We start from the raw sequence: 13,954 nt of genomic DNA, 5'->3' as shown, positions 1-13,954 counted from the left end.
AAAGTATTTATTACAAATAACTGTTATGTGCAAATTTCTCAGGCACGCAGGTGCGTGGACTATTTTAAGCTACAAGCTTGTAACAGAGTAGCAAGGTCCCGGTAAAGTGTCATGGTTCTAGTGAGCTAAGGGAAGCTGGAATATGAGACCTTTGTCTCCTTAGTTCGCGTGTTGTGATACAGTGATAATAGCATGAGCACGTCTCTTAGAGGCTTACTGCGATATAGACTGTGAGACAGAAGACAACATCAGGGATAGGTTTAATGCAGCCACTCTCAGATGCCAACATGGTAGAGAGAGCCTACATTAGCCTCCTGCTGCAGGCAAAAACCTCCCCTGATTAAGATCTAGGGCAGAGGAGCTGACCCAGGATTCCTAGCTGCTGCCTGCAGAACATTGACTGGCCTCATTATACTGAACCCAATGTAATTTTATGGAGGCTCAGGGATGAAGTGGGACTGTTACTACCTGGGGAGTTGAGGGGAGGGGTTCTCCTGCGTCTGGTTGAAGGGGAGTGGCATTGGGCAGGGTATGGTTTCTGTAAGCGCTCTCTTCACCTCCACCACTGCTTGTGAGGTCTCTCACACATCTTTCTCAACTACACCCCCGCCCTCCCCAAGCTCCATGCCCCCATTCCACTACTTTGTCACATTCTGTTGGATCTTACATTGGAACTGACAAAGGCTTCTCCCCAGTTTGCTGACCAGTGGGTGAGATCTGTATTGGTCTGACGCGTCGATGCCGATGGTAAAACTTTATTGTTTGTATTCACTTGCTGACATATCACCTCCTACCAGCAGTATTCCCCTTTAAAAAAATCACTTAAAGCATTTATTACTGGGTTCCTGAGATCCACTTCTTTCAGCTCCTCTTATATTTTTGAATCATATGAATTTTGTTTGTGGTTTTGCTAGTTTGATCAGTCTTCAGTTATACAACTGGCATCAAGTGATCTTCAAATTTCTGCTGGAAGAACCATGAACCTTATCACTGATGTTTGCAAACTTTAAAGAGGTCGCCAGCAGGTTTATTATCAAACTGATGGTGTGGTGTACACAAGGATTTGAAAAGATTCATGTTTTTAAAATTCATTCATTTCATGTGGGCATCACTGGCCAAGCCAGCATTTATTGCCCATCCCAAATGCACAGAGGACAGTTCAGAGTCAACCACATTGCTATAGGTCTGGAGTCACATATTAGCCAGATCAGGTAAAGGTGGCAGATTTCCTTCCCATAAGTGAACCAGATGGGACTTTGTACAAACAATCAGTCTTATGGTCATCATTTTGGCTCTTGATTCCAGATTTTTATTGAATTGAATATCCACTGTTGCACCAGAGTACCTGGATCTCTGGATTAGTAGTCTAGCAATAATAGACTGTCATATCCCCATTCATGTGGAGCACAATGCTAGAATGAACCATGTGGCACAACAGCCTGTTTTTGTGCTTTATGTAATTCTAGGATGCACAGCACATGGCAACAAGAGCACACCACAGGACATACTGAGGGGATAATTAGTTTGACAAGACTTAACATTCATGGCTTGGTGGCATCTCACGCATCAGTTGATTGATTGGGTTGTGGAGGCTTCAAGATGTTTTTAATCAGATGATGGCTTCATGTACATTTCTAATGTATTACAAGTTTATCAAAAACTTGAAAACCTAACTCACAATGATAGTTCTAACTTTAAAGGGCTTGTCAAAGTTCATTATTTCAGTTCAGCATTGCTTCATTTATATATATTTCAGTTACTGATCTGCTGACTTTAATAAGGTTTATGGTCTCAGTTTGCAAGCCAGCCATTCAAAACCTTCAGTGGAATTTGACAAATATGAAGTCAGAAGTCACACGACACCAGGTTATAGTCCAAGCGTTCTGAGTGCTGCTCCTTCGTCGGGTGAACACTTTACCCTGAAGAGGGAGCAGCGCTTCGAAAGCATGTGGTTTCAAATAAACCTGTTGGACTATAACCTGGACTTCTGACCTTGTCCAGCCCAGTCCAACACCTGCACCTCCACATTTTGACAAATACAAAGAAAATGTTATTTTTCGCAAAAAAAGGATACCTTGTCCAGGTATTAGACATTTAAACTAAAACATTAAGCTAATTGGAAAGAGCTCTCATGGAACAGTGGCAATGTATCCACCTCTAAGCCAGAAGGCCTGGGGTCAAGTCCTAACTGTCACTGAAAAATATCATAACATCTCTGAGCAGGTTGATTGCAACTTGAGATGAACATTGGTTCCACCCTTTTTCCACTTATCTTTATCATATTGATAATGAAAGGGCCAGTCAGCTACTCACTCCACCAACGGTCCAAGCAACGACTGAGAGAAAGATTTTAAAAAGCTTAAATGTTGAAATCTGTGAAAGGGAAATGCTTTCGTTGCACTTATTTCAAGGCTTTAGTGGTAGTGTCATCCCACTGAGCTGGGAGATCTGGGTTCAAATCTCACCTTCTCCAGAGGTGTGGAATAATTAGAAAGTAGCTTTGCCCCAAAAATCCAAAGAAGGGAGAAGAGGTGGATTAAAAGTTCACATATTCCAATGACTTCTCCAAAGAAATAATCTGTATAATTGAATATCTGATCTCCAAGGACTCTCCCTGCTTGCTCCGAACTTGTAATTCCTGGAAAACTGATTCCATATCCTGACGTTGCCAGTTTTGTGACTTAACCTGAAAAACAATGAGGGTCCTTTTCATGCTATGGGAGCTCAACTTACATATTAAGGCAGTGAATACAAAATCACAGAAATATCACAGTATAGAAGATGACCCCTTGTTCCTTCATGTTTCATACTAGCTCTCCAAATAAACAATTCACTTAATGCCATTCTCCTGTATAGGATCCCTACAGTGTAGAAGCAATCTATCCAAGCTGGCTCTCCAAAAAACATCCCATCCAGACCCACCCCTCTTACCACATCCTTGTAACCCTGCATTTCCCATGGTCAATCCACCTACAGCCTTGGACTATGGGAAGCCATCAGAGCAGCTGGACAAAGCCCTACAGACACAGGGAGAATGACAATAGACAATAGACAATAGGTGCAGGAGTAGGCCATTCTGCCCTTCGAGCCTGCACCACCATTCATTATGATCATGGCTGATCATCCTCAATCAGTATCCTGTTCCTGCCTTATTTCCATAACACTTGATTCCACTATCCTTGAGAGCTCTGTCCAACTCTTTCTTAAACGAATCCAGAGACTGGACCTCCACTGCCTTCTGAGGCAGATCATTCCACACACCCACCATTCTCTGGGTGAAGAAGTTTCTCCTCCTCATCTCTGTCCTAAATGGCCTACCCCTTATTTTTAAGCTGTGTCCTCTGGTTCGGGACTCACACATCAGCGGAAACATGTTTCCTGCCTCCAGAGTGTCCAATCCTTTAATAATCTTATGTCTCAATCAGATCCCCTCTCAGTCTTCTAAACTCAAGGGTATACAAGCCCAGTCGCTCCAATCTTTCAACGTAAGATAGTCCCGCCATTCCAGGAATTGACCTCGTGAACCTACGCTGCACTCCCACAATAGCCAGAATGTCTTTCCTCAAATTTCATACAGATGGTAGCTCAAGGCTGGAACTGAACCCAGGTCCCTGGTGGTGTGAGGCAGTAGTGCTAGCCACTCAGCCACCGTGCCACCTTGCAACTCTGTACATTGTTCCTTTTCAAGTACCAGAATAACTCCCTTGGACTCAAAAACAGAAATTGCTGGAGAATCTCAGCAGGTCTGGTAGCAGTTGTGCTGAAAACTCAGGGTTAATATTTTAAAACACCAACTTTGCCATTACCCCAGAAATGCTGTGTGTCAGCAGCAGTTTTGGCTTTTTCTCTCAGATGTGTAGCATCTACGATTCTTTGTTTAATTTTAATGTCCCTTTTGAATGGCTCAATTGAATCTGCCTCTACCACACTTTCAGGCAATACATTCCAAATCCTACCCACTTGCTGCATGAGAAAGGATCTTTTCCCCTCATATCACTTCTCCTAATTTTGTCAATTACTTTTAACCTCTTGTTTGCGATTCTTTCATGCGTTTCTCCCTGTTTACTCTGCCCAAGTCCGTTAGCACAGCAGCAAGGCTGTCACTTGGAGTCTGTTCCCCACCACTTGCTTTGGACAAAGGCAACTGACCCCAACAATTCATACTTAACCTTCGCACCGGGATCCAGCATTTGACTTTCATCATGCAAAGAAAAATCTCACATCTGCGGAAACTTACAAAACAAAAACCTAACTCCAGGCACCACTAATTTACGTTGAAAGAGAGAATATTATAAAGTAATCTTTCGTAAATGTGCATGTTGCCCTAATGATAGAGTCATAGAGATGTATAACACAGAAACCAACCCTTTGGTCCAACTTGCCCATACCGACCAGATATCCTAAATTAATCTAATCCCATTTGCCAGCATTTGGCCCACATTCCTCTAAATCCTTCCTATTCATGTACCCATCCAGAAGCTGTTTAAATGTTGTAATTGTACCAGCATCCACCACTTCCTCTGGCACCTCATTCCATACACGCACCACCCTCTGCGTGTAAAGGTTGCCCCTTAGGTCCGTTTAAGTCTTTCCCCTCTCACCCTAAACCTATGTTCTCTAGTTTTGGACTCCCCGACCCTGGGGAAAAGACCTTGTCTATTTACCCTATCCATGCCCCTCATGATTTTATAAACCTCTATAAGGTCACTCCTCAGCCTCTGATGCTCCAGGGAAAATAGCCCCAGTCTGTTCCGCATCTCTCTTTGTTCAAACCCTCCAACCCTGGCAACATCCTTGTAAATCTTTTTTGAACCCTTTCAGGTTTTACAACATCCTTCCTATAGCTGGTTTTGCCAAGGAAATATATTAAATGCGGATGGTAAACTTTCAATTGAAAAGTAATAGCAGTTTAAAAGATGCAGAGGTTGTTCATTATTCAAAGTGCACTTGCTTTACCCTTCAATTTATTTACTGTACAACCCCTCAGCCCAGAATAAATTGCTCCTTGTATCCTCTTGAAAAGATGTTGATCTCATCCTGGGACATGATTGTCGGAACATTCTCCAGGCTGCCTCCTTGATGTGAGACACTGAATCACACTCACTCACTTTGCTCTCTTGTGCACAACAAGGTGCCTCACCCCAGAAGGCAATGGGAGTTTGCTCAAGGGCAAGGGTAGTGTTTCCAAATCTTGACCTCAATGGACGAGATGGTGCTGGCCAACTACTGGAATCCCCAATTCTGGTGAGCAATGGGCTGTAACCATTGAACATCACAATATCCTCATACCTAATCCTTCTTCCCTCAATTTTTGGAAAGAGTTGGATATAGCAAGCACTTTGAGGATAAAAGGATCAAAGGGTATGGGGTTAAAGCATGTTCAGGGCTATTGAGTTGGATGATCTGCCATGAGCATGATGAATAACAGAGCAAGCTCAAAGGGCTGAACGGCCTACTCCTGCTCCTGTTATCTATGTTTCTCACTTTCCAATTCCTCTTCAGCACACAATCAATAGGGAAGACTGAGCTCCATTTTAAAATTATTTACATTTCTCAGTGAGCTACGAGCATCATTTTGAGAAACTGAGGAAGAATCAGCCTCTGACACACGAGTAATTCACCAATTTGCCGCTTTTTTCCTCCTTTCGGTCTTCTGAACTTTCCATGCTGATGAAGTTCTGACCTCTGGTCTAACATACATGCAACCGTGAGTGGAGTGGAAAAATTACAGAACCAATAAATCCGTTGAATTGATTTTGGAGTTCCCAAAGTCACACCACGCCTAAAGGAAGAATTTTGTTCCATTTAACTTTGAAGAAAATATTTCGCTTTTGTTTGCTGTCATGAAAATGTACTACGCACAAAGAGATACTGATGGAAATATTTAGAAAATCCAACACATTTCAGAGCCTGGTGTGTGACACACATCTGTGACACAGAGTGATCTGAGATGTAAAACCATCTGACAAAATGACATAGCTATGCAGGCTTGTGTGTAAGACACTTCCAAAGCACTTCCAGTCAGTGATTATATAAGGGCAGAATATTAAACGACAGCAGTAATCAAATAAAGATCAGACAGTGGAGTGAGGTCAAAAAGTTTGTGAATAAATTGAACATGCATTAATGTACACTCAAAAGCAGAGATAAACATGCATGTTTATAAATAGGTAATCAAAATACTTGGAATTATCTATACTTGTAGTTGGTAATCATAATGTTAACAATCTTTTGAAGATGATTACTCAGAACTATTATTATATTATGAATAGCTAACGACTTCCAATAAATATTTTGATAGGCAGTGTTGCATAATGAACATTGTTATGGGGATTTATTGTTTCAATATCTTTCTCTGACTGTTTAGTTGATGTTTGTAATTCCTGGGCACTGGGATTGAAATAGGAAACTGCTAGACGCTTTAGGAAAATAGGGATGTAACTTTCCATTTTCTTCACCTTCGATCGTTTACAAGTCTTTAATGTCGAGAAATGCCCCAATTGCTTTAATCAAAAGTTTTCAAATAAATTTGACAGACCAATGTAAAAGACATTGGAATAGACAAGACCTTGGAATCAAAAAATGCATTAAAGGAGGAGAAAATAGGAGAGAGGTTAAAAACATTTTGGAGAGGGATGGTTAGCACTTAGGGCTTCAGTTTCCACAGACATGAGCTGGGACTGGTGCCTTTAAAAGTGAGGAACTCTTATCTTGCCAAACCAAATGCTAATCATTGCTAATGACCTGACAGGTTTCTCAGCCTATTGAGAGCCATGGGCAAGAAATCCCATCACACAGGCTGGAAGCCATTGGGAGCTGTAGTGTTTGGTCAGAGGCTTGGGCCATAGCCATGATGACTGAGATCAGCGGAAGAGACCCGTGCCTTACCTGTATTGATGGCAGATGGGCAAAATGGAGTCTTGGATCCCCCAATGCAGCAGGCACACTGCCCATTTTCTGTCGGAAACCAGCTATTTCTCTCAGCTGCCAGGATGGCTCTCAGTGGTTGAATTGATAACTTAAGGCATTAATTAGTGGCAAGTAAGGAGGATCACTTGTGGACCTTCCAGTATAGAACCTAACTCCTGGGGCAGTGTGAAGGGGGCAGGTATCTCTCTGATGACCACTTGTCCTATTATTTGCCGTTCCCACAACATCCTCAGCCTTTCCAGGGAGGAGTAAGTCCTGCTCACTGAGTAGCTTTCAAATAACGCACAGTACCTTGTCCCCAGTGTGAATTTAAATCAATATTGAAGTGATTTACTGAAGCCAACAAGGTTTTCTTTTGTCCCCTTCTAACATATTCAACTGAAGTCCTGTCTCTTATGTAGGGTAAAGGGTTAACTCTTGTACATGTACATACAAAGCTGTGACAATGATGATGTCATGGTCATATGATAATGGATAAACTCTGAAGAGAACAGCACTAATTTAGACATCAAGCTTGGCTAGAAGAGGTTGGTTAGATCTTAGTGGCCAATGCGCCACAGCCCAATGTGTCCCTCTCTGCTACAACAGGTTTCTTTTAAATAAAATATCAAATTCTTTCTTGAAACAGTTGAAATGACTTCTAGATCAATGTATTCCAAATCATAAATGAGGCACTTTTACCTCATGATAATTTGCTCCAGCATATGCTTTGAACACAACGTGGAATACTTTCTCAATTTAATTTATCTACAAATTGGACAAGTGGCACTGAAGTCGGGATGATCTGCAAACAAGCTTTGTTCCTGATGAAGAGCTTTTGCCCGAAACGTCGATTTCGCTGCTCGTTGGATGCTGCCTGAACTGCTGTGCTCTTCCAGCACCACTAATCCAGAATCTGGTTTCCAGTATCTGCAGTCATTGTTTTTACCCCAATGTTGACAAATAACACTGGTGTTCTAAACAGACAGATCTAACTTCCGGGACACTACAGGGGTGAGAACTACTCAGCAATGAGAACACAGGAGGGTCCATGAGCTTTGGAATATGGTGTTGCTGGCAGCTCAAAATGTATTGCACCCTGTCCAAATGTAGTCAAGAGATGAGAAACTACTTATGATTCTTACTTTATCAGCAGCCTGGCTCTCAGGTCACAACGCCATCTTAGAACAAAGAATAAAGAAAATTTACAGCCCAGGAACAGGCCCTTCGGCCCTCCAAGCCTGAGCCGATCCAAAAGTACTGTCTAAATCTGTTGGTCAATTCCTTGATGAACATCTGAAGCTCCTTCACAGTGACTGGAAGCTATGAGTATAATGGGGGCATAGACATGGCAATTGTCTGTTTGTGATCATTCAGACTATTATCTAACAAGTATACGAGATGATGTTTGACTGCAAACAAGATACACTCAATAGCTCCAAATTCCTGTTTTGGAGGGAAAGAAATGGATGACATGTTCTCTTACATCGAACACAAACAAAGCCTAATTTTAATGGAGTGCTGTATTCATGTCACTACTGACTTCTACAGACAAAATGAACAATCGCAATTTCTGTGCAACGCATTTGCCAAGGTCCAATGCGAAGAATCTATGTGCAGAAAGAAATAATTCAGCCCTGAGAGGGCTCCGCTACGAATGGAAGCAAATGGTAAAACCAGCCTCAAGCATCACTGCTTTTACAGCAGCATCTGCTCCAACAATAATAAAGGAGAAGTAGGCTTCAGTTTCCTTATTTTGGATAGTATTTGTATGGTCACATCCTTGGTTGGATTCCATTAATTTCAACAATTCTATAATGTAACAGCTCAGGCTACAGATTCATGCATAGTGTCAATTATTTAGTCACCTCTGTGAAATAGAAAAGAGATATGGAGTGTGTTTGTGGTGTGTATAAGAAGTGCATTCAGATGCATTTATGATTTTTGTTCTTAGTCATTAATGGGATATGGATGACACTGCCCAAAAGTGGCATTTATTATCCAAGTCCTAACTGCCCTGGAGAAGATGGTGGCAAACTGTTTTCCTGAACTGCTGCAGTCCACCCTTTATATGTACTACACAGATCTCAGAAAGGTACCTTAAGACAGCTAGGTCATATCATGGCATTTGATACTTTAGTATATACAGTCCAGAGCAATACAATCAGTTTAGTACCATCAACCAGTTAGCTCTGTCTATAATACAACAGAAGTCTAAGTAAGCATCGAAACTAGACTGTATATAAATTTTCAATATCACGTCAATGTACTTGGTTAGGGTTAGTAATAAACTTCAAGTCTCTTGTCTCAACAAGGATCTAGTTCTTTTGGTACATGTGACATGGGCTGACATATAGGAAAGCACTCAGACCATACCACACTGACAAAATCATATCACGGTGGCAGAAAATGGGCACTAGAAACTGGTGCCAGTAAGTTGATACTGAGAGTTTGTCATAACAGATTGGTGCTAAAGGTTGTACAGGTGATAACAGCAGTGGAGTTTGTGAAGAGTTCTTTTCTTCACTGTCTGTCATCACTCACCTGATTTTGAGCTGAAGTTCACATCTAACAACCAGCACAGAAACACTGAATCACAAAGGAGGAAGGCGTATTAGTAAACTCACTCTTTAAAAGATAGGCCATGGTGTAGCTGATTTTTTTTTTCAATGTAAAGAGGCCCAAAACAGCCCTGATTTTTTTTAGTGTGATACTAAAACTAAGTACAGTCCGACCACTGGAGAAAATCATTCTGCATATGGTTAAGGCCTTATATGTGCACAGCCATCAGTCTTACTCTGCTATTTTGTTCACTTCAATAAAAAAACGCAAAAGCATAAACAAATGTTGCTTAATATCACTCCAAAACATCTTTTGGCATGAACAGCACATGGTAGCATTGCTCAACTTTATTTATAAAAGTGAAACAGCAGCAACATGTGAAGCAGCAACAAAGAGAGGCCACAAAAACAAGGGAAGAATTACACCACAATACAGGTTCTGTAAAATGGCATTTTCAGGCAGTACAAACCTACACAGTAATGATGGAAAACAAACATCTGATCATGGACTGGAACTACATTGACATTCCGGCAGAATTTCAGTAATTGAAAGAAAGAATGAATCGTTATTTTATTGATCAACAAATGGCTGATAAAGAAAGACAGGCAGTCTACCTTCTTACTGCTTTGGGAAACAGAACATTGCAAAGAATAAAATCTTCCCCTGTTTCCCTTTTGATGCCTGCATAGATGCTGACAGAATGTTGCAGTGTTTAGTAAGCAAGCTTAAGGTTCAATCCAACTTCACGACGCGCAGGCTCAAGTTCATGTCAGCTTTCTAACAGCCAGGTGAAACAGTTGATCAATTCATAGATGGAAGTTGGTCCACAGGTACAAAATATGGTTTCACAAAGCTTACTTATTGAAAAGCATCTAAACTCATCAAATCCTTCGTAAAGGCACTTCGAGACGAACCTAAAGAATGTACCATCATTGCACTACTAGGTGAAGAATGCAAGCTCAGAAGAATTATGGCAGTATTTACATGAGTTTGCAACAAGGATTGCAGTCATCAACATGGTGAATGGAATATCCAAATTTTCAACAGGACGTGCATGGTGTGATCTACTGAGGTTGTACTTTGAGACAGGTGAGAGCTATGTTCTACAAGAGGATATTGACCAAAAATGGGCAGAAAATGCAAGTGCTTTGGGAGAAACCTGAACTGCAACACAATGTTCCACAACATGTGAAGAGGAGCCAACCAAGCAATTACATCAAAAACATTTCCCAATCCCATCCGTGGCACGCACTTACGTCAACAAAGTTCAAGAGATAATTGCAATGTTATAACTTACAGTCAGGCAGTATGTGTGGTCAGTCTGAGACATCACATAAACACCATCAGGTTCTTGATTGGCAAGGGGATCAAGGGTTATGGAGAGAAGGCAGGGGACTAAGGTTGAGAAACATATCAAACAGCCAAGCAGACTTGATAGGCCGAATGGCCTAACTCTGTTCTTATATCTTATAGTCAGAAAAGCTGAAGCCTTTCCTGTATTCAAGAGATAAGTCTCAAAAGGCATGGACAGCATTCAGTGTATGCCAGTACACTAGTTCTCTACCTGACGATGTTCTAAAAGTTGTCCATTCTTTACATTCTAAGGAAAGATGTATGGATCAACATCTACCCTTGACTTGAAAAGTGCTTGACACTAAAAACTTGGGGTTAAGGTCTTCTGGATTAGGAATCTTATGTTAACATTTCTTTTGTGTGAAATTTAAACATATTAAACCTTAATAGACACGTATAGTGCCACATTTCTTCAAAACATAGGTAAAAGGGGACGCATCAATCAGCATTATGTTTAACTTTGCAGATAGTGTTGTTTTGTGTGATAAAGTCCAATTCTAGTTTGAGTTGATGCTGAATGTGAAGGCTGCATTGACCAGGAGGGTCAATACTGCATCACCTTTCACATTAACGATAGAATCAAACCTATCTGTGTACATGTTGGTCGCTATTCATATTCAATCACAGAATATTGGCCAGGTCAGCATTTACTGCCCATTCCTAATTGCCCTGGAGAAGGCTGTGGTGAGCTGTTTCTTGAACCACTTCAGTCCATGTGGTGTAGGGAGATCCAGAATGCTGTTCGGGAGGAGTTCCAGGATTTTGACCCAGCAACAGTGAAGGATTAGCGATATATTTCCAAGTCAGGATGGTGAGTGTCTTGGAGAGGCACTTGCAGGTGGTGGTGTTTCCATGCATCTGCTGATTTTTGTCCTTATACATGGAAGCTGTTGTAGGTTTGGAACATGCTGTCTGAGGATCTTTGGTGAATTTTTGCAATGTATCTTGTGCACACCGGCTACTAAATGTTAGCGGTAGGAGGGAGTGGATATTTGTGAGCGGAACTGATTTGTATTCTGGAATCTTTGGCATTATAATTGATTAATATCTTACCTTGCTGGTCATAACAATATGTAGCTCTGTGTGCACTTGTAGACCAGTAATAGCTAGTGCATCCCACATACCTTTCCCCTAGCCCCACCCCCCTCCCCTTATTTATTTCTCAGCCCCTTCCCCCTCCCCAGTCCTGAGGAAGGGTTTTGCCTGAAACATTGACTCTCTTGCTCTTCAAAAGCTGTCTGATCTGCTGTGCTTTTTCCAGCATGACACTTTATTGACTCGTGCTTCCCTATATGTTAGTCCATGTAACATACACCATGAAGACTGGGCTCTTATTGAGGCAGATGTCTTGAAGTTGATTAACAACATTATTAGCACTGTTGTAAGATCTCAGATTTATATATAATTTGATTTCTGTGCTTATTGATGTTCCAGCTATGTTATCTGATGGTGACACTATACATGGCTAGCTGACAATGCATTGCATGGACTCTATTCTATTGAGACGATTAAAGGGGAAGTGTGAGTCTTTATACCAGAATATCACATGCCATAATGTCAATTAACTGCTTTAAAGGCACAGTGCCCTAACTTTAAAAGCTCCATCCGATAATTGTGTGTGTGTGTGTATCTGCATGCATTTGGGTGTGTTTATAGGTGTACACTTGTAGCTTGTGCATTTGGGTGTATTTGATGTGTGTGGGTTTATTGTGATGCATATCAGTGTATTTCTGGCACATATTGTGTGCGTTTGCTGTTTCAGTGCTGAAAATAATCTTTAGTACTCAGGGAGTGACTCTGATTTAATGCTGTCATTTGATAAGAGCTCTGAATATTCATTAACAGCTCAAAGCATAATACCCTGGAACCGAGTACGTCGGTTCAAAAAGGCCAGTGGGAAAATGTTCAAGGTTGTAAATGGCAGTTTTAAGATAGACATCAACAAGAATTTTACACAGGCGCTGACAACTACAAATCTCACCAAAACAAACAGTTCAACTCATCTGTGCTGACCAGATATTCTAAACTGATCTAGTCCAATTGGCCAGCATTTGGCTACATCCTTCTAAACCTTTCTTATTCATATACCCATCCAGAAGCTTTTTAATCGTTGTAATTGTACCAGCCTCCACCACATCCTCTGGCAGCTCATTCCATACATGCACCACCCTCTGTTTGAAAAACCTGCCCCTCCAGTCCCTTTAAGATCTTTCCTCTCTCACCTTAAACATATTTCCTCTAGTTTTGGACTCCCCTACCCTTGGGAAAGAAGACTGTGTCTATTTACCCTATCCATGTCCTCATGATTTTATAAACCTCTATAAGTTACCCCTCAGCCTCTGATGTTCCAGGGAAAATAGCCCCAGCCTATTCAACCTCTCCCAACTCAAACCTTGGCAACATCCTTGTAAATCTTTTCTGAGCCCTTTCAATTTTCGCATCTTTCCTATAGTAGGGTGACCAGAATTGACCAGAATGTTCCAGAAGTGGCCTGTACAGCCGCAACATGACATCCCAACAGGCTTAGTTGGTAATGTTGATTCACAGAGGGATGTTGTTCTGCAGAGAAGAAAACGCAAACGCTCTTGTCATAGAATCATAGAACCTGTCAGAACAACTTTTCACAAAAGAACATGTACTTTTAACATTCCACAAAAATGTGAGCCTGATATTCCTTTCAGAGATCTGAACAAGATGGGGAAGGCTTTCTGCTGAGCTCTCCTGAGCCATGGCTGTGTCACTGGCAGGAATCTTCATGAAGCAGGTTATTAGGGATCCCTACCTTTAGGCCAGACGGCCTGGGTTCAAGTCCCACCTCCTTTCAACGTATCATTCCTGAACAGGTTGATAAAAGATATCCAGACAGAATTAGAAATGGAAAGTAGAGAAAAGAGGCCTCAGAATTTACAAGGAGTAGGCTGCTAAGCCAGAGCATAGTCACACTACGCAGAATACTGGGAATCCCAAGGATCAGGATGCCCTTCTAATCCAAATGCAGGACTTCCTCATCCATTTCTCTCTCTCGGCTGGTTCGCGGGCCTACCCAGCATAGACTTAATCAGGGCAGAGGTGGAAGATGATGGGATCCCCAACTGCTACTCTAGCATCTGATTGAACGGTCCCTACCACT

General features: G+C 41.6%; 1 protein-coding gene across 3 annotated transcripts in view; it reads right to left on the bottom strand.

Moving 5' to 3' along the window:
* Positions 1 to 13,954, bottom strand: part of vipr2 (vasoactive intestinal peptide receptor 2) — a 148,631-nt gene that overhangs the window by 123,142 nt on the left and 11,535 nt on the right. The window lies entirely within an intron of this gene.

Source organism: Chiloscyllium punctatum, chromosome 8 (assembly GCF_047496795.1).
Source record: "Chiloscyllium punctatum isolate Juve2018m chromosome 8, sChiPun1.3, whole genome shotgun sequence".
Lineage (NCBI taxonomy): Eukaryota > Metazoa > Chordata > Chondrichthyes > Orectolobiformes > Hemiscylliidae > Chiloscyllium > Chiloscyllium punctatum.
This window is presented reverse-complemented; position numbering and strand designations above follow the sequence as displayed.